A 19353-nucleotide genomic window follows, 5' to 3' on the forward strand; every position below is an offset into this window, starting at 1 on the left:
TCTGAGGATCAGATAAATGTGCCATGGTTTGTGTCCAGATAGAAGGCAGGAGGAGTGCTAGAACTCTGAGATGCCCACAATTCTATCCCAGAGGAATTCGGATGAGGTTATCTGCTGAAGGCTCTTTGGAAGCATCTCCGTGGACTAACATACTCTTCCTCTGGAAGACTGTCCTGTTTAAGATTCAGAAACCATCTCATTTACTCCTCACTATATAGATCTCTACACATTCTGTGTCTTTGAAGCTGTCAAAATAAGCAAGATATACCAGAAAGGATTTGAGTGTTAGGAAGACACAAGGAATCATGACAATTAGGACTTAGGAGTCAGTATTGACTGTCCTTTAGAGATGTGGCCTGTTCAGCAGGGATGCAGGAGGCGAGGTGGTGAATCTGCTTCCCGAGTCTTTCTGTTCTCTGAGGCTGCTGTACCTGGGGCCATTCTTGGGCGGGAGGAGCAGTGACTTCTTTCCTCTTTCACGCATCATTTCTCTGTTACTCAGCAATTAGTGGGGTGTGCCCATGCTCTACTAAGCCCTGTTCTCTTTCAGCTCTCCTTCTCTGTTTCCAAGTGATCACAGAGATTCAGGAAATCAAAAGTCACTGTCTTCAGGAAAAGGTTAGTCCTCTATCCACCCAATCTTAGAACAATTTTACAAAGATGGGAATATTATACTTGTGTTTGGACACAATTTGACACCCAGGACCCATTGATTTAGAGACAATCAGGGTGTCCTGGGTCTGGGATAATATATTATTATAAGATCATTCATACATGCATGTACTCAACAGATTTGGACACTTATTGTGCCACCAGACTTTAATTGAAGCTTCGGACCCAACTTCCTCCCTCGTTAGGCTTTTTGTGATATGGCCCCACCCTACCTATCTGGTCCTACTTCCCACTCAGATATATGCTCCTTTACTGTGTACACACAAGGGTATATCACAGTATGCTGCAGCCAATCAGCATGCAGTGTGGGTGGTTGGCCAAGCCTGTGTCTTTAATATTTCCTGTTGGTCCTCATCACACCACACCTTACCTTGGTGAGCACCAAGTAGATCTCCAATAGACATCTAGCTCATTGACTCATCTGTGAAGCCACAATATTTGAGTATCCACAAGTTCATCCATATGGAGTTTACTGAGCTGCCTGGGTGCAACAAAAAAGGGCAGTTTTGAGAAATAAAGGAATCTAGGGCAGTTTCTGCTTTGAATTTGGGACTGAAGCTAATTTAAAAGGCTGCCAGAAATCTGGAACCACTTTGTTGGCTGGAAGCTTTTGGTGAAAGCACGAAGAACAGTGTTTCCTTTTTCTTGAGGCCAGCTTATAACATCCTTGAAACAGTCCTTGGATCATAGGTGTCTGCTCTCTGTGCTCTAATGCCTTCATAGGTCCCCACATCTTTTCTGTTGGGCTGTCCTCACCCCAGGCTGAGGTCAACCTCGTTGCTTTTCTTCAAATCTTGCCCATCCTCTTACACCCATATTTAGACCAGCATCTTGAATCTTCTCCCTTCTTCTGAGTCCTGGATTTCATTACCATTCTTCTCCCCTTCTCTAGAAGTGACCTGAAATCTCACCAACATCAAAATTATCCTCCTCCCAAGTATTTATTAAGTGACTCTCTGCGTGCTGTGCTGGGCTGGGCAAAGCACCAAGTAAGTTCACGGAGCAAGGTCCATGCCCCTCGGGTGTGCTGTCCTTCCATAAACCCCCGACATGGATGAGAATGTCAACGTTTGGTTAATTAATAAATACATCTTTCTTTTCCCTTTATTTTTTCTTGTGCTTTATTATTATTATTAATAGTAGTAGTAGCAGTAGTGGTAGTAGTATTTTCTCTGTAAAATGGCAATACAATGATTTGCCTCACAGAGCTGTGTTGAGGAATAACTGAGGTAATTTACCCCAAAATGCTTTGACACCTGGAAAGTCTCTTGTGACCTAACAGCTCCATCTGTGTTGCCCACTCATATTTCCAAAGGGAGGGACCATACCTGACTGGCTGCTTGGGGAGCATCCAGAGTGTGGTTATGCTCACGAGGGGCTCTTATTGGAGGCTGTTTCCTTAGGTCAATCGCAAAGTGTATGAAAGACCACTCAGGCGATAACCAAACGTGGACCAAACACCGACTATGTGAGAGCCCTGTATTAGGCTACTTGGGTTCTGACATTTTCGGTTTAACAAATATATGTCTGATGTAAATTTTAAAAACAGTAGAGAGAAAATTTTGTTTTGAAATGGGAGAATGAAAACAAAGTTCTTCCCCTATGTATTTCTGTAGCTGGACAAGCCTCAATTTAAGGATTGGCTTTAACTCTGTTTTCATTTCCAGTGGGTATGCTTTGAGTTGGCACACAAATTCAATGTGTGAATGGTGTGGGAGTAGAGAAAGTTGCACTGCTATTTCTCTTCTTAAAATTAACAGTGGAATCCTTATGAGAGCAGTGTAGGCTCTGGAATGTGCCACACACGGTTCTCCAACTGCATAATTAGGGAGTTCTCCATAATAAAAGAGTCCTCATTCTTGCCAAAATTGGCACCCCTCCTCCATGGCCTCCTCTGAGAGCCAGCTGACTGACAGTTGCTCTGCAGGTTTCTCCAAGTCCTAGAATTTCGCTGTCAATATGGTATCCACACCCTGGCTCTTAGGGCTTCGCAGGTGAGATTTACAAACATGTCTACCTGCTCTTCAGTCCTTTGCCTTTAGCTTCCTGGCTTTTCTGAATTCACCATGGATATCTTGCTAACCTGCAATATGTGCACATACACTCTCAGGCGAAGTCAGTCCTCAGAGGCTTGCTCCTGCCTTCATAGGGAAGAGCCCTCTACACAAATGTGGTCATCATGGGAGCTTTTTAGAAATGCAGAATCTCAGGCCCCACACCAGTCCTACTGGGTCAGAATCTGCAGTTTAGCAAGATCCCCCAGGTGATTCGTGTGCACATTAAAGTTTGAGAAACACTGGGGTGGACATGTGAGAGCAGCTCAGAAGGCAGTCTAGATTTCTGTATTGAGTCTCAGCCAACCAACCGACCAACTTTCCAGCCAATAAATACCTACCTTTCTATGTAACATCTACCGTGTTTACCATGATAACCACTATGCATGATTGGAAGAATCAGAGTAATAAAAAAGTGCAGTCCTTGGGTTTCCCAAGTAAAAACTTTCCTCATGGTGGTTGCAGGATCAAAGGCAATACCTTGGCCCAGAAAGGTAGTAAAGTGGGAGGCACCTGACAATTCTGTGTTGCCTGCAGATGCAGAGGTTGGAATCAGCTCGGGCTCCTGTCGTCACTGATACTGATTATAATTAATACGGTGTTGGGTGGTCAGTGCTGACAGTAGAGGAAAAATATTTGATTTCGGGATTTGACAAAAAACAATTTTGAGGGCAGGTGAGCAGCATGAAGGTAGGCTTGTGTCCTGTTGTGGTTTAAAACAGCTTCAAGAAATCCATCAACTAGAAGTTTGCAATTATAAAATAGTTATAAAACCATTCCTCAGGGATACACCAATTACATATTTAAAGTGTTCTTTTCCAGTTCTTAAAGCCATGTTTGACCCTTAGTTTTCCTAATGTCCCAATGTCCACCACACCTCCAAGTTTATTAATTCTTCTAGAAATGCTTTTCTAGAGGGGGCAGTCACTTCTTCCCCCTCACTTCCTGTGTCATCCCTGTAGTACAACCTATTCCAGCTTCTGGTTTTAACAGTTATTAGACGACTTTCTTATTTCCAAAGTATTTCCCCAAACACATCTTGAACATTTCTTTAGCTGTGCAGAGCTTCCTAAGATGATGTTTATCAGCCATTTCCCTGTTCCATAACCATGATGATATTCTACCTAAACTTCTCTCCTTAGTCTTTAAAGCTTTTGTGACCTGACCTCATGCCATCTGGGCAAAATTACCATTTATGCCCCAAATATTAATCAAGATTTCTTCCCTAATGTCATCTCTCTGAATAGAGAAAAGCTACTTTATATTTAAATCTTTACAGAGTTTGATACCTTTTGTAAAGAACTTTTGTAATGTGAGTATTTTACAAAAATTGCTGCTTGGACAAAACATATTAGACTAAAGTCAGTCCTAGTTTGGGATGCTTATTGAGTTTACCTGTTAGAATTACAAAACAACACGTAAGAAAAGACATTTACCATGGTTTAGTAATTACTTCTGGGAGTATGACCTCACTTCTGAGACTTTTAAAGTGATTTTGTTTCTGAGATTACTTAGAAAAATACAGTAAGAAGTAGCTTTGTGGAGATCATGAGTGTGTAACTAGAGAAAGAAGGTTAAAAAACCCAAAAACTGACCTAATGTATTGGAAATGGTAAATTATAGTTTGGACAGAACATTTAGTAACAACTTTGCACATGGATTTAAGTCATGCCAGATGTCCAGCACCTTAGATGACTCTAAAAATGGTATGTTCTGTAAAATTATGATGTAGGACTCAAAATACAGCTGTGCTGATGATGCATATGGAGATACACAAGAAGTGTTGCAAAAACTGAGTTATGAGGAATATGAATGGAGCAAAGCAGTTCTTGTCTGTTGTATAAGCTATGATTCTAAAAAGGCACATGCATTGGACACAGGGATGTGTTGCTCAGATCGCGTTTAAGGAAGAACTCAGCTGCAGACAGCTCCCCAGCGCAATGTCGCACTCTTGGGGCAGCCCCACCCGGTGACCCAGGGAGGTACAAGGTACAAAGGCCTGACCATTTTGGCTTCACTTGGGATCACTCTGGGAGGCAACATGGGCTCCAGAGCTCACTGCAGGGTTGGCAGGAGCTTTGTCCGGCCTGTATCACAATTTAACAATTTATCACATTTAAGCCCAATCCTGCTTCCACCCCCTTCCTATCACAGGTGTTGATCTCTGATAAATATTTTGCTCCCCAAACTTCCTGTCAGCGCCTGCTTCTGGAGAACCCACGCTGTGCCAGTAAGGGTACTGCATTAATGAATATAACAAAAAGACATTGACCAGTTCATCTACATTCTTACACATTTATACATTCAGGTGGCTATGACAATTAAAAAATAAATCATCTCATTGGGAAAATTAGATATCGCCTTATGAGCAAGATTCTTTTCTTTGTGTACACTCAGTATTCCCATCACTATTCTATCTGGGCTGGTCTTCTCACTGTCCCTTACATTTCATGCCCTACCCCCTAGATTACATACCACTCCACTCTTTCCTGCTCTTAGCTTCTGCCTAATGCCGTTTCTTCCACTTTCTTGCATATTTTCCTAAATCTTACTCATTCTTCAGAGTCCTCAAGGAAGGTACCACTTTCTCTATGAAGACCTCCTTGCCTCAAGTAGTCCTCTCTTATTATTTCTTTACTGTTAAAATTAAATTTTGTTTTATTTTAACAATACACCTCAGTTAAGCACAGCTCTTCTCTAATTGTTTCATGTAAATCAGACACTAAATTCCTACTTCCTAGTACCTGATACAGCACACAGCATGAGGTAATTACCCATAAAACACCAGTCAATTGAGTAAAATATATGCATGATAACATCAATATTGAAAATATTAGGAAACTTACCCAGAAAAGTTTAAAATTTAAATTATACCCTGCAGCAGTATGTTCCAAAGCCTGTTTCCTGGATTTGTTCTTTACAAAAAAAAGTTTTTATGGTCAGATTTATTTGGAAAATATTGCCTGAAATATCTTCCTATTAGGGATGAACACATTGGCCTATTAAATATTAAAAGGTCTGAGAAGTCCTGTAGTAAATAAAGCTGGTTGACTTTATTTAGCCCAAACTGTGTTTCAATAAAAACACATATATTTTCCTTTTAAAATGGCATCATTTAGCATCTCTGTGGAATTTGTTTTGTATAGAGCAGACTCTGGGAGCTATGCCCTGGCAGACAGCAAGGTCTGTGTCAGCTCTGAGCCTAGATGCCAGAGAGATGAACTCCCCATGGTGAATGGGCTGATGGCTGCTATTCCTAAATCTATGGTGGGAAACATGGCTTCAAGGCAGGTGGAGGGAGCATAGCCAAGCATAGGCGGCCCGTGGAAGGAGCAGTGAGAAGCAGAGGTGGCAGTTAATACCAAATACTCAGTAAGGGCTTGCTTTGGGCAGTGGCTGCATGCTGGAATCACCTGGGGGAGTTTTAAACCATCCTGACACCTGGGTCTTACCCCTGAAGATGCTGATGTCCTTGATCTGAGGTGGTTCCGAGGCACTGAGATATTTAATGCTCCCCAAATGATTCTAATGGCAGCCAAAGTTGAGAGCCACTGCTTCAGGGACGTTTTAAAAAGGGAATGGGAATATTTAAGAGTTTCATTGTCTATACTCTAGGATTCCTTTACTGAATGTATCTGCTGTACCAGAAATTGCTCTGGGAAATTGTCAGTCACTGCTACGTAAATGACTATCTGGGTTGCTCATCTTGGAGCCTGAGCCTCCTACTGGAGCCTCCACTGGAGTCTGAGGACCACCAGCTCTGATACCAACCCAGAGCTGGTTAGAAATGCAGAATTTCAGGCCCCTCCCAGATCCTGAATCATGATTCCTGTGCAATTTGTATTTGTTTGAGAAGCTCTGAGCTAGATAAGAGTTGCCCTGTGAAAAGCAGCTCCACTCAACTTCAAACCTGTGATCCAGATGGTCTGTCTGTGTGGCTGCGTCTTAATTCATCTGCATGTCAAAGGCACCCCCTTCCTGGTCAGCAGTCACCCTGGTCTCCTACACCTCACTTCTGCTGCCCTGGAGGATGACTGCCTATCTCTTGAAGGAGACTCCAGGGTTCCCAAATTGAATTTTTCAAACAACCAGTTAGTCAATATTTTAAGTTAGGCAATCCTGAATTGATGAAAATATATCGATCAGCTGTGTTCCCCCTGACATCTTCAAAGTAGAAAAAAAAACACCAAACCAAGCAAAACCAAAAACAAAAAAACCCAGAAATGTATTTTTATTTACATAAATGACAAGTAATATCAGAAATGATTCTTTCACTTCTTTGTTTTGGATTAAATAAAGAATGGTGTGTGTGTGTATGTGTGTGTGTGTGTGTGTGTAAGGGGTGGGGGATTAGAAATGTAGTCCCTAAGAGATAAGCCAAGTCATCCAAATAAATCTGAGCCTGGTATAGAATAGTCTGCTATTTTAGGTGTTCCTGGAGAGCTAAGCAGGGTGAATGAAGAGAGTTAAATGAAACCCCTCAAATGCCCGAGGGGAACTCTTAATTGTAAAGGGTTGTATTAGCATATCTAAGTCCATCATACATGATTAGAACTGGCCCCATCAATGACTGTCTTACAGCTTGAGTCTAAATCTCCCTCTTGGTGTGCTTTGTACCTTAACAGAAGGATTTAATTGTAAAATTTCCTCACAATGAAAAACAAACCAACCAAAACAGCCTCATATTTTTGTAATGAGAAGATGTTCTGGATCATCAGCCCTGCTCTTTCCTTCTCCATTACCAAGCTCACGGAAGGTCTGTCATTGCAGTGTGAACGCAAGTGGCTGACTCCTCACTCTGGTAAACTGCTTGTGCGTTGGCTCATTAATTTGCTCTCTTATTCATTTTTTTTTAAGCACTTTTATCTACTGTTCTCTGGGAATAGTACTAGGCAGTGGGTATACATGCTCTTGCCTAAAATTCAGATAAGAACCCATAGTGGATAAACCGTTGCACTAAAAGTTTCCAGGAAGAACTTTATATTAGAAGGTGAAACTATAATATACTACTACTTCATGAACAGAGAATACTAATTCATTAGTCTAAATGATAAGATGTTTTGGCATATCCATTTACAAGGTCTGCAAATTAAGTTCACAAACTCATCCTAGAAAAAGTGCTACACACCTCAATATCACTACGGTCACCTTTGAAATACTCCCCTTGGGAAGCTACGCACAGACACCAGTGCCTAGTCCACCCTTCAAAGCAATTTTGGAACTCTTTTTCTGGAATGGCCATCAGAGCTGTCATTGTATTACCCTTGATGTCCTGAATGTCATCAAAATGTCTTCCTTTCAATATTTCCTTTATCTTCTGGTAAAGAAAGAAGTCATTGGGGGCCAGATCAAGTGAGTAGGGAGGGTTGTTCCAATACAGTTATTTGTTTACTGGCTAAAAACTCCCTCACAGACAGTGCCGTGTGAGCTGGTGCATTGTCGTGATGCAGGAGCCATGAATTGTTGGCGAAAAGTTCAGGTCATTTTTGTCTAACTTTTTCACGCAGCTTTTTCAGCACTTCCAAATAGTAAACTTGGTTAACTGTACAGTTGGTACAAATTCATAATGAATAATCCCTCTGATATCAAAAAAATGTTACCAACATCGTTGCAACAAGTTCGTGAACTTAATTGTTAGACCTCAGTATAGAAGATGAAAAATTGACTTTTATATAAATTCAGTCATTCTGAAGACAACTTGTTTTCCTCTCTCCAGAATGCACCATCAGCCCCCCTATCTGATACTGGTAACTTTGGAAGCAATGCAGCATGTCTGGTACCTGCATGGTCCTTCTATATTCTTCCATTACAGGCTGTTGTGGTATAATAATCAGCCCAGATGTGGCCAAGTGGCAGTCCAAACACCATAGGATTGTGTAAGAATCGATAGAAATGTGCCTACCTTGATATTAGTTGATGGTGATGCAGCAGGAGTCCAGGGAGCAAGCTGTATTTATTTTTTGGTCACTAAATTACTCAAAGGGATGAAAGAGAAAAGCAAGATTCTTGGTTACAAACCAAAGACCACCTCCTGGCTAGCTTATGCAGAGAAGAAATTCATTGACAACATATTAGGTAGCTCACAGAATCGACGGGGAAGTTGCAGAACTAGGCTTGGAAAATGGGAGGCCAGGCAGGGGGAGTCAGTGAGGGTGCCACGGGTACTGCCCCCCTCCAGAGCCAGGCTTTGGGCATCAACACCACCATCACTGTGACAACCACAAGCCATGTCAGTGGTGGTCTCCTTCCAAAGCTCCCATCAGGACCATTCAATTAGCCCAGCCCAGGTCACACATTAACACAGTAGCCAAGGGCTGGAGTGAAGTATCATTTGGCAACCTCCAGCTCCTGCAGTAGGAGGTGGGCTCTACCTCCCACCAAAAGGTATATTCTGGAAAGCTTATTCCCAAATAACAAGAGGGTGTGGGTGCTGGGCAGCCCAAAATGTGGCAAATGTCCACTAACGATAGTACCTTTAAGGTCATGTCCATTTGAGGTCCCCTATTCCATGCCCTTTGCCTGTGGTAAGAGTCTGCTGAAGATTAGGTACTCCTGGCCTTCTGTGTCGGAAAGAGGACAAACAACTTAGACTTCCAAACAAGTGGTGAACATGTTAGAACTCTGCTGGAAACCAGAAACTCAACCAAAATTAGCTTCAGTAAAACAAAAATGTTATTTTAAGAATATGGGGTAGGAGTGGGCCTCATGAAGCCCAGGGGCTGATAATTGCTAAGACTTTGGCAATGACACAAATCCAGTTACCTGAATGCTGTTGAGATTCTGCCCCTACGATTAGTATAATTAATAGGAATATCTGTGGAGCACTTACTATGTCCTTGCATTGTTTTTTTTTTACAAGGATATGAAATCTGAACGAAAATAACTCCCCTTCTATAGGGGAGGAGGTCTGGAGAAATTAGGGCATGTGGCCCATGTCACACAGGTAGTAAGTAGGAGAACAGGTATAGACCTGGAGCCTGTACCCGTGACTCTCGCCATACTATGTCCTCCTGCCTCTCTGAAGACCACGTCCTCTGTCCTTCAGGTCCACAGAGCCTGAGTCTCACGTCTGCCTTCCATCAGCCCAGAGAGAGATCACACCTCCCTGTGTTCCAAGTCCAGTCTCTCAAGGAAATGACTGTGATTGGCCATCTTCAGCTAAATGCCAGGGGTAGGGTCACCTCGAGTGGCTCTATTATAACCAAGCAGATAGGACGAGTGAGAGCTGGAGCTTTAGGAGCAGGGCAACTGTTTTCAGAAAATAAGAGTTGCTGGCAGTCAAACAATCGTTAGCTATGAATTTCAACCTTACCTCCTGTGTGACTTTTCATTTTTACCTTCCTTTCCAGCAATTTAGAAATACATTTAATTTTCAAAAGCAGTGACTAACTCATTCCATGTGTCAGGGAACATGTATTTCTCTGCTCTCTTTTACAGAACTGCTTTCTTCTTTTATTTCTTTTATCCTTAAAACTTTTTCAATTTTCCTATTTCGTGCTGTGCTTCATTTTTTTTGATAAGCCATCTTAGAGCCTTTATGGAAGGAGGTGAGGTATAAGTCATAGATTAAAAGAGAAAATGACTACAGAGTTGTGCTGTCCAACATAGTAGCCCTTAGCTACATATGACTATTTAAATTCAAATTAATTCAAATTAAATAAAATTTAAAATTTATTTCTTAGTTGCACTAGCCATATTTTAAGTGCCCAATAGCAAGCACAATATAGCTCTATATATTGGAACATTTCCATCATTACAGATCACTCTACTGGACAGTGTCGCTGCAGAAGCGTCCAGCAATGGCATGGACTGTCTTCTGAACTAATGAGCTCCCTAAGGGAAGCGGCTTGCTGACCTGGAATGCCCTCAAACTCCCAGGAGCTATGAGTTCCAGTTTCCTTTCCCACCTCTATGCTTCCTGTTGAATACTTTCTGACTTGCTTCCACATTCATTTTCTCAAAGCCCACATTTACATCACGTAAACTTGAGTTATTATTATTTTTTTCTATAGTAGGAAAGGTATACAACTGTCATAGAAATTTCTTGGGAGGGACATTTGTTGCTGATACTGAACATTTAATGCACTCATTTAATTAGAAGTGGGACTGAAGGAATGTACAAACTGGAAATGCCGGTTAACAAAATAGAATGTTTAGACGTGGAAATGCTTCACAGCCCAAAGGCAGAGACTCCATGGTGGGGACGTTTCCCTCCCTTCCTTTTTTTCATAACGGTCCAGAAAAGGCAGAATATTCTTGATCAAAGCTGCCTTGAATCCTTAACATTACCTTGTCCCCATTAGAACAAAACTTAGTTCCATGCAGTGCCAATCCCAAATTGTTTCTACCACCCTTTCTGAGGCATGTAGTGAGCCTGTCTGAAAGGCTCACTACAGCTGTTGCTGCTTATAGCGAATTCTCCCCGGGAGTCGGAGGGGGAAGAAGTGCATGGTTGGAGGCCGCTAGGTGGTGAGGGAGAGATTCCTTCTATGATTGGTCAGGTCTTGTGAGAGTGGGAGCTGCTCACCGTTCCTTGGCTGTGTGCTGGGCAGATGCAGGACATCCCTAGAGGTGACCCTACCCACAGAGATTGGACTCCAGATGCAGGACCTTCCAGCTCACCAATGATTCTCATGACCCAAGAGTTGTACAGAAACAGCAGAATCTCCAGACCTGAAGGGACCATGGGATCTGAGACAATGTGACCTGTAGGCTACAGGAACTCGGAATCTTGACACAAACCAGGATGTAGCACGTGCCCAATAATGATTATGATTCAATTGCCCATGAGCTCAGTGGAAGGTGGACTTGGAGTCACATTTAACTCGATTTAAGGGATTCTAAAAATATATGCTATAGCTTGTGCATGTAAGTTTCAAAACTAAAGTTCTTGTTTGCTGTAGTTGGATATACTAAGTTTGGACAGAAAATCTGAGGGCTTGGGAAGGGCAGTGTCCGTGTGACTGGCACAGGACACAAATGGCATGCCAGCAGCCAACAGCCAGGATGGAAGAGTTGCTTTCCACACACTGAAATTTTGACCTGAGACTCACTTTGGGGAGTCCTTTGTGGATGGGTCTCATCAACTGGCAGCCCCACTGGATCTGAGAGGATGAGTTCTGCTTTGTTCAGCCGGTCAAACTTAGGATGGCACGTGACTCAGCAACTGATTCCATTACACTGCCTGTGGATTTGGCTAAGTGGTAGTTGAGTATGTATGTTTGTAGTGGGCTTTTGAATAATGATTATTATTTTTCTGAATTCAAGTAGAAGTTCTCTTAATTGACCTCCAGTTAACTGATCAGCCAGATTAACTCACTCCCCATTTACTTTGTGAAACATATTGACTATAATGGACTGAGTGTTTGTATTCCCTCAAAATCCGTATGTTGAAATCCTAACCCCCAGTGTATTAGGGAGCTCTCACCAGTGGGCCCTCACCAAAACCTGACTATGACACTGATCTCAGACTTTCAGTTTCCAGAACTGAGAAATTTCTGTTGCAGATAAGCCGCCCAGTCTATGGCATGCTTTTATAGCTGCCTGAGCTAGGACACTGATGCCCACGGTCCACTGAGGACTGGTGGCCAGAGGGACAGGGGGCTACTGTTTAGTAGGCCCACAGCGGTTTGTTTGCTTCTTTCCTAACTATTCATTTCATTGAATTGTATTCCAGTAATTTTACAATCTGACCAAATATTATTAAAACCAATGATACACGAGTACATAAAGAAAGAGGAATGTGTTAGCAATGAAAATTAGGCTTAATGCTTAGGAAAGACTCAGTGAAGGAAAATCGCATTAAAAAGTGTTGTTGAATTATATTTGATGGTTATCAAACAGTACAGCATCTAGAAGTATTCTTGAGTCAAAGTGCTTTGCATTGTCTTTAAAGTCTCATTTCGTTAAAGAAATCCAATGAGACAACATGGAGGATGCATTTTATGTAATGTGTGGTTTGCAAAGAAAGGGGACAATACAGCACTCTCAGCGGCAAATCCATATTCAAAGAAGAGGTGTTGGCCAGATAAAAGGATTGGTGAGTGAATACACATTTTAAGTTGCCTGTTACAACAAAATGTTTGCTGTATTATCTGTTATCTTTTGTGTGATTCTTTTTGTGTCAATGGATTATCGCCCTCTACTGGCCAAGAGGGAGGGGTGCCACCCATGGATCACGTGGAGGCCCCACCCACGGTGTGGTTTCAGAGCATCTATTTATTTTCAGTTAGAATGTGCAGATTTCCGGTTCCAATGCTGGCTGGAAATGTAGCCGTGGTTAAGACAATATAACTAAACTGTTTTATATCCAAAGGATTTTCATCTATTTATACAAGAATGTTTTATAATGGGGTGGTGAACATCCTCACCCTCTCCCCACACGATTTTATTGCCTTTTAATTATACGCGGTAATATTTTAAAATAGCTGTTGATTTAAAGGCGGTGGCTTTCAAAAGTACAGCTGCTGTTCTTAGGTGCCGCTATTCACAATGACAATGTGAAATAAAAATCAGGTCCGATCTTCCTATGAATGAAAGAAATACTGTGTGCAGCAGAGCTCTCGCCTCACACATCAAGGGTAGAGGATGGGAAGAGCATCTCGCAGGGACGTCCGGATACTGCGGAGACTTGGCGAGATGGCGGCGGGCCCCTCCCACCTCTGCGGCAGCGTCACAATCAATAATGCCAGGCTCTGCCGCAGAATCGCATCTTCTTTCTTCTCTGAGCGCTCGCACCCGGGTGTGGGAAGGCTGGTGCTTTAGCCCATTGCACCATCTAGAGTCCGTCAGTGTTTACTGCAGGTTCGACCTGGAATTGCAATCTAGGTATATTGTGCATAGGGCAACACTTAGCCCCCGAAAGTAGATCTAATGGTGAAAGGCAAAGAAAAAGTGAGGGAAATGTTTATTAATTTGCCTGTAAAAGGAATTATTTTAAGGCTAGAAATAAGTGCTAATCATATAAAGTCAATAACGATTATCAAGCATCTGCCGGTCATTTTGTGGATACTAAGGCTGTACCTACAGGTCTCATCAGTCTCCATTTTCACGTGACTCAGTCCAGTGGGGAAAGATCCAGATAAACATATGCCCGGTTAGATTTGAGTTTCAGGTGAACAATGAATAATTTCTTAGTAGAGGTATGTTGCATATATACTAAAGTAGTTAACGGGGCATCCTATCATTATTATTACGGCTATTTTTATTAGCTAAATGTGGCAACCCTCCGTGGAAACAGATGATTGCAGTGCAGGTTTTACAAGGCCCAGCAGTGGTGCACAAAGGGCTTGAGGATCTTTGCTGGGGTGCTATGAGGAAGGCTTCTCAAGGGAAAGTCACTTATGCATATGGTTCATAGGACCAGTGACCAGTGGGCAGGGTTTTCCTGGTTGAACAGCATCCACCAAGGCAAGAGGCTGGGGGATTTCACAGCACAGCAGTTCTGTGCTGCTAGAGTGTAGGGATGAGGAGGGGAGAGGCCCAAAGGGGGGTGCCTGCATCATAGAGCGCCTTCTACCAGGCTACCCAGGAGCTGGATTTTATTCCATATGCAAAGGCGAGTGAAAGAAAAGGTTTTAAGTAGGAGAGTGGCAGTGTTAGATTTGTATTTAAGGAAGATAAATCTGGCAGCAGTGTGGAGGATGGATGGGAGGGGTTCAGAAACCTAGAGATGAGGAGACCTGGAGGGGACTGTCCAAGGTCAGCGAGCCCCTAAGTAGCAGAGTTGGATGTGAACTGGGTTTCTCTGGCTCCAAGTCCAGCACGCTTGTCACCCTGGCAAGGGGCCTGTCCATCTGAGTGGATTATGATTCACACCTGCAATCATCTTTAAGATCAGAATGACACACCACATAATGCATGCTTTTCTGTCTCTGAAAGATGAGTTTCACCCACATTTGGAAATAGAGCAAAGACCTCATCCTCCTCTTCTCTCCCTTCCTACTTCGCATGAGGCCGTTTTCAGTGTCTGCATCTGAGTACCTCGGCCTCCTTTCCCATACAGGGCTCCCCCTGCAAACCAGACTAATAAGGCCAAGTGACAAACTGAATTAGATTCGAGATATTTGGCCTTATTTTCCCTGGGCCTCAGCCTGACTTTTTGATGCCCTGGGAATGAGGGCACCTGTTTCTTTCCAAGGAGACTCTGCTGCGCAGCCCATGCAGATGGCAGGGCCGGGCGTTTGCGGTGGTCAGGGGCTGCTCGTTCTTGGATCCGGCTCACTAAAGCTGATTGGGAGGCCAAGCAGAGCCTGGCAACTCTTCCAGCCCTCCCGCTGCAGTGGGGGCATTGGCAGTGCCTTAGCACACACAGTGCAGCCCCTCAGAGAATGAGCAGGTTCAGAAAACTAGACTTCTGTACGTTAGTGAGGAAGAAGAGAAGATACACCTACTCTCTTATGCCTGTATCATGAGAAGCATGATAGGCTAGAGCTTTGTAAAAAAAATTGGAGATGCATTTAACAGAGGATAAACAGAGGTAAGTGGGGAGTACAATAATTAGTAATAGAAAATGGGTACAAAAGGATGCAGTGGATAAATGTATGCAAAATTGTAGACATGCTTAGCTTTGGCAATTATAGGGTGATTTTAAAGGAGTCATTTAAAATCATCAATGAGTTTTTATTGAACACCTGCCATTTGAACGTCCTTCAGAAGCATTGGGCCTGCAGTAGCCACCAGGCTGAAAGAATCCCTGAATTATCAGAGATCCAGTTGCAGGCCCTGCCAGGAGCGACAGAGAGCCAGGATTGATGGGACATAGGTCCCCAGCATTGGTGTTGATTCTGAGGCGTGTGAATTTTCAGAGGAGAGTACACGCTCAAGGAGAATTGCGATTTTGTGAGACTGATGGTATTTTGTAGCAAGATGAAAGTGACTCCACAAATCCAGGAGTGGAGGAAATATCCATTTCTTCTAATTAAAATGAAAATTTTAATTAATTAATTATTTTTTAGTTAAGGTTAAAATAAAAATGAAACCTGGCTCTGAACCACCCTCCCCCTTCTCCATCTGGAGAGAAATAGATTCTAAGCTGTCATTGGTGCATTCCTGCCAATACCACCATCCCCACCACTGGAGGTTGAACAGCAATCCAGGAGGCCTCGCTGGTCTAGAAAAGGGGCCAGGCCTCTGGTCTTCACTCCCCAATCTTTCTGCCCACACCCTGACGATTCATGTCTATGCAGGCACTAAAGACTTTGCATGTGCTCAGAGTTCCTGGGGAACTTGCCACGTGGAACCCTGGCACTGGGTCCGTCTTCTGGTAGCAGCATGGCACACTGTGTCTCTCTGGGCTTTGCTGCTGCCATGGGGCCGCCTGAGTGGCCAGTGGTCACCGAGCCCACAGCTTCATTCACTTCCTCCTCTTTTCAGCTGCCTCAGATTCACTGCCCTCTCACCTGTGCCAGCATCTTCAGTAAGATCAAGCTTCTCTAAAAGCCCAGGTAAAGCATTCCAGCAGCTTCCGTTTTCTGCTAGATGGGTGGATGGAGGGAACTGTGAAAGGCCTCACTAACTTCTTAAAATTGGAGAGGAGAGTAGGAGGAAGAAAAATGTTGAGAGCACAATGCAAATTAGTATCACAATAAATCATCCCATGTAGTTTATAGGCAATGCAGGGAGCCAGCAGAGCACAGGATTAAATTGCTTGGAATCGGGGTTCTACCTCTTGCTCTCCATGTGGCCTTGCCTCAGTTCCCTCATTAGTAAGACAGATGGTCATAATAGTACCTGTCTGGCAGTATTGCTGTGAGGATCCAATGAGTCAATACAGGCACAGCACTCAGTCCAGTGACGAGGCACCTTGAGCGCTCCTGGTTAGCTGCTGTTATCACTATGGCTCTCTCTCACTGATGCAGATACCGGCCCTCCCCCATAGCGCACTTTCACTGCATTACGACACCACCAGGGTCTGTCTCTGCTCATAGGTAGCAATAGCTCCATCTCCATCATCAGTAAGAGAGGGCGAGAAAGAAGAGGGAACGAGGGAAGGAAAACTCATCCTGGGGTAAGTGCCCTGACGGAAGGGATGGGTTCTGATCTCTGCCTGCCCCACATGGTCGATCCACCCAGGAAAAGAGAATATTCTAGCTGTGATCATGTTCCTGATAGAGTGATTTCAGGAATTTTTTATTTTATTTTTTTAATTTCAGGAATCTTATGAGAAGGGCAGTGGCATGTGCTCTGAAGACGGAGCTCGGCACCATCCGAGGTATGCATTTTGCCAGTAGAAAGAGCACTGGACCAGCAATCTGCCCCGCTCGTCAGCTGGCTTGATCTCTCCACTCTCCAAGTGTCACTGCCTCTCAGATGCCCTCTCTGCCCCCGATCTACATTAGCTCCTACCTGTCATTCTCTCTTAGTTTCTTGTTCTTTACTGTTAGCCTTTATTCAGTTTTTAATTGTGGATACTTGGTGTCTTTATTTGTTTAGCGTCTTCTCTTGCAGTGGATTATATAGCTCTGGAGGGCAGGGATTAAGTGTGTTTTATTAACCAAGTATGATCACTTAACTTTAATTTTTTAATCTGTTTAAATGGGGATGGTAATACTGCTTTGGCCTACCCCACTGAGCTGTGAAATTAAAAAAAAGATAATGCATGTGAAACTTCCTTGTAAGTCATAAACCATGATGCAAATATTAGTTATGCTCAGTGCCATGTCTATTTGAATGTACATCACAATCTGAACACATGTGAAATGAGCTCCTAGAGAGATTCGCATTCTGTTCAATGAGGTAGTAGAGGAAAGTGCTTAGGACAGGGAGTGCACACCCTGACAGCTCTTACTGTTTAAAGTCGAAGATGGCAGCCCCAACCTCTAAAAATATCATATTCACTAAGTCCATCCATAGTAGTCTTGGAATAGGAGCACACCGTGGCTGGATATGTCTAAATACGTGGGACAGTGAGTCACCCAGGGCCCGTCAGTTCTGCACACTGGGGGAGGTTTTGCTAGTTGGTTCTCAACTAAGATGTTTCTTTCCGACTACGCGGCAAGGATGGTGAGTGTGACAACTTCACCGGCTGCACGGCAGGGAGATTACAGAGGGAGAGAAGCCTTTTCCAGAAAAATGGCTGCTGTCTCCAGCATTTCACAGAGAACGAATGGAGGAGCACGCATCTCCTAAGTTCTAACACTCGACAGATGTGTGCAGCATCACATTCGGAACAGGAGAGCTGGGGCCGGAGGGATAGAGGGGACAAATACACCAGTCTTGGGCTAAGACCCTTCGGCTTTTGATAGACTAACCAGGAAACAAGAAATGATCCATCCTCATGTCCAATGTGGTGCATGAACCACGAAGGCTGGAACCTAAAGATTGCACGGTGTTAAACTAGAAAGAGAAAACAAATTGTCAGATTGGACCAAAATAGACATGTTTTCCTTCACTAGGTCATTCTTGAGTTTTGTCCTATTTCTTAGGGAGGCAGGATAAGGAGTTGATACCAGAACTACACTGGGTATTATTCCTTGTTGTTTGGTATGTATAGTTATGGTTTAATTGACTACTTAGTCAGTGCAAAGAGTTTGGTTGCACGTTTTGTGGAATCCCTGGCTCTCCAAGAACCCGAGATTCCCTGTTGTTGGCAGGGAGCCCAGTTTTTCCCCAGACCCTCAACACAGGCCTGAGTGAGCTTTATTCACTGTGTCTTTATACCGCAGTGACTGCCTTGAACAAAAACAAAGGTGAACCCTGCGTCCAAGAGAGGTAAGGTAACAGGAAAAGTTAGGCTAGGTAACAGGTCAAAGAGAATAAAAATAGGCCCTCGAAGGGGGGGTGGGAAGACCAGATTCTAGATCCACAAGAATACAAAGTCCCATCACAGATGCATGTCAAGACACGTGAACAAAAACCAGCGTCGAGAAAGTAGGATAAGCAGAAGTCACACACAGCGGGACACAGGAGGAGTTGGGGTTGCCACACATGTCAGAGAGGTGAGAATTAGAAGGAGAAAGGGTACAAATCTGTAATAAGTTTTTTTTTTAAAATCTTAATTTGTTAAATGAATGATTGCCACTAGCATAATTGTTTTATCTTAGCCCCAAAAGATTGGAGTTAACTTTTACTCTTGCCTGTCATGGGACTGTGGCCACAGAAAGGAGCTTCTCCCAGGCCAGGGATTGCAGGCACGTCGGCCCCCACCCCCACCGTGTTCCTGTTCCATCTGATTTTTCCCAGTCATACTCTGCCTGGTGTGAGAAATGTGCTAGAATACAGGTAGTACAGGGCACTGTGGGAGCGTCAGGGAGAGAATCCGAAGCTGGGGGAGTCAGAGAAGGCCTTTGGAAACCTGTGTTGAAGTGAAGGGAGAACCGGGACAGGCTGTGGGTGGGGTGCTGTGGGCAGAGACCAGGCCAGCACTCTGTGCTTGAGAGCCAGGTGGAAAAATAAAGCAGCACAGGGAGGGCCCGGGGCAGGCAAACCCAGAACCCAGGCTGAAGGTAGGGAAGGTGGATGCCTCTAACCTCACCATTGTGCCCTAGGCCACGCTGTGATCTTTCGGAAGAGGTAGAACAGTTACTCAAAGAGAAGTCACCACTTGATCTACCCTTCTGAGTCCCCGGAGGGAAGTGCTCACACCCTCATGACACACTCCACACGACCGCAAAGGTAAACATGAGAA

The sequence above is a fragment of the Rhinolophus ferrumequinum genome, chromosome 3 (assembly GCF_004115265.2).
Source record: "Rhinolophus ferrumequinum isolate MPI-CBG mRhiFer1 chromosome 3, mRhiFer1_v1.p, whole genome shotgun sequence".
Lineage (NCBI taxonomy): Eukaryota > Metazoa > Chordata > Mammalia > Chiroptera > Rhinolophidae > Rhinolophus > Rhinolophus ferrumequinum.